Genomic DNA, 2,829 nt, shown 5'->3' on the forward strand with positions numbered 1-2,829 from the left:
AAGAAAGGAAAATAACTTTTAGGTAACTAATGCCCTAAAATTAGTTATGTGAGTTGTTTCTAATACTTTACAATGATAAAGATTCAATGATCAAGACAGAGGCTCAAATCTATGTACTTCCATGATTATTCATCCATAGTAAATTACCAAGAATAGAAAATAGTAAGTCAAAAATGTGAATACCTTTGCTCTAATCATGGTAGGATATGTTATAAACAATGTAATAAGAACTTATTTAAACTTAATCACACCCCATATTTCCATATTTTTCTTTTCTCTTTTTTTTTGTTTGCTTTACAAAAAACAGTGACTTTTAAATCACGAATGTTTTTCATTAATCAGGTTTAAAAAGCATTTCAGAGTTAAGTATACACTTACCTTACACCAGCAATACAATTCTCAGTTATTTACCAAAGGGAAACAATAATATAGGTCTATGAAGAATGGTGAAGGTCCAGAGTGAAAACTACCTAACATCCATCAATGGATAAACAGATAAAGCAATTTGGGTTTCCCATATTATGAAATATATTTTAGTCACAAAAGTAACCAAATATTAACACATGTGACACAGGATGAATATTGAAAACATTACACTAAGTGAAAGAGGCCACCTGCAAATAGAATATTCTGTATGCAGGATTTCATCTACATGAAATTCTACAAAACATAAAAAAAAAAACCCCACAACGACAAGATGCAGGTCTATGGTTGCCTGTGGCCAAGGGAAAGACAAGGGGACCTGCCGGAAAGTGTCTTGAGGATACTTTCTTGGGGTGACAGTCTGCACCTCAGTGTGGCACTGGGGCACACGATTATGAACTGTCACCAACACTCACCACTCTACGCTTGATTTAGATGAATTTATTGTGTGGAAATTACACCTCAGTGAAGCTGCTGGGGCATTCTGAGATGTATTTGATCCAGAAAACAGCTTGATTCTAGAATCACAAGAAAAGCCAATTAAGATCTACAAAATAAACAAACACATACAGCTGAAAAAGTATTAAAAAAGCAAAAATGATGTAGAAATGTTTGGGGGAAATTAACACATTGTATGCTAGAAATTGGGAAAAAACACAAGCAAAACTGTTTAAGAAGATTTTGGAGAAAACCATCTGTTTTTTTGCAATTCCTGGGTGCATTCATACATGGGCTGTGTAGCTAAAATTATAAAATACATATAAATGTATATATGCATATAGATAAAGATAGCTTTTTTGTCTAGGGGCGTTAGGCTCTACCACTGAGCTACATGCCTAGCTGTGAAAATTTATATTTTAAACATTTTTGTATCACAAGAAACTTTACATATCTCTATATACTCTTCATGATTATAATTTTAAATTGTCAAAAATCATGACTATTATATGAATTTCCAAGTTTTAAAGCAGGTGATACCTTGATATTTGGATGCCACCAAGTGGACAAAATATGCAGTTTCTGAGATTGAACATCATTTTACGCTTTATAGATGTATTTTTTTATCAATTTAAAACTCAGGTGTGTAAAAACTAAAACCCGATCATTGTGTAGGTGCTGCACTAGACCATGATCCTCATCTATTTCTTAAAGTACCTTGACTCTCAACTCAGAATCTAAGAAAACCAACTGAAGAAAAGAACTTGCTACTGAAATTGAGGTTTCTACAACAACAAAACCACAGGAGTGAATGTCGACCTGGGTATACCTTGATCCCCAGTGCAAAGAATAATATAAGGACCCCCAATTGTACACAGCCTTTGTTCTGAGGCAACCAAATGACTTCTAACAAAACAAGCAGCCCCCTCAGGAAGCTCTGTGGGGCAGACCCAGTGAAGACAGCCTGGAGGCAGAGGACAGCAGGGAGTCCACCTCCATTTGGGTGAGAACTTGCCAACTCTTTAGAAGCTACCAGATTCTCTCCCCACAGTCCCTGGCCTCCCCATTGCAAGCCTTAACCATTGCATTGGAACAGTAACTGGCTGGAGCCACACTCACAAGAAAACAAGACTTCAAGAGAGTGTTGGCCTGGGTCAGCAAAACAATGACGGTTTCCCCAGGAAAACCCTGGAATAACCCTGAGCTTTTGCTGCCACCAAGCGGGAGACTAGCACACACTCCATCCTGCCTGTGGCCCAACACTCCTCCCAATTATTTATTCTGGGATTTTTTTCCTCCCTGGTCCTTGCTCATTTAGAGCTCACAACCTCCACAGACTGAAAAGGAACCGTTAAAAATCAAGCAAATGAGCAAGCAAACTTCAGCCATGCCACAAAAGGAGCTCTAAGCCCTCCGAGGAATGCAGCAGAAGCTCCAGGGACAGGAGCTCCAGAGGCCCACAGCTTACTGTGGGGAGTTACAGCGTCTGGCTTCTACTGATTGCAGTGTGTGTGTGTATGTGTGTGTGCGCGCGCACGCACACACACGCATTCTCTCTTTCATTTGTTTCAACCTTAATTCTATTTCACACTTAGAAAACACTCATGACCAAAAAACAAAAAAAAAAAAAAAAAAGAAAATGGTGGTCCACGGCTGTGAATCCAGAGATTCGGGAGACTGAGGTGGTAGTATCACAAGTTTGAGGTTGGCCTGGGCAATTTAGCAAGATGCTGTCTCAAAATAAAAAACACCTATAGTTCAATGACCAGAAGTTACACTTATCCACTCTCCCCATAATACATTCTATCCCATCACCCCTTTTTATGAAAACAGTGGCAAACGACCACAAGTGATTTTTTTTTCACTAAATAATACAATAAATATATCATGGGTCTCATACCATATTGGTTCATTCATTTTTAAGTCCTGTTATATACTATCACATGAATGTCCCATTAGATATTTTTA

This window comes from Ictidomys tridecemlineatus, chromosome 3 (assembly GCF_052094955.1).
Source record: "Ictidomys tridecemlineatus isolate mIctTri1 chromosome 3, mIctTri1.hap1, whole genome shotgun sequence".
In the NCBI taxonomy this organism is placed as follows: Eukaryota; Metazoa; Chordata; class Mammalia; order Rodentia; family Sciuridae; genus Ictidomys; species Ictidomys tridecemlineatus.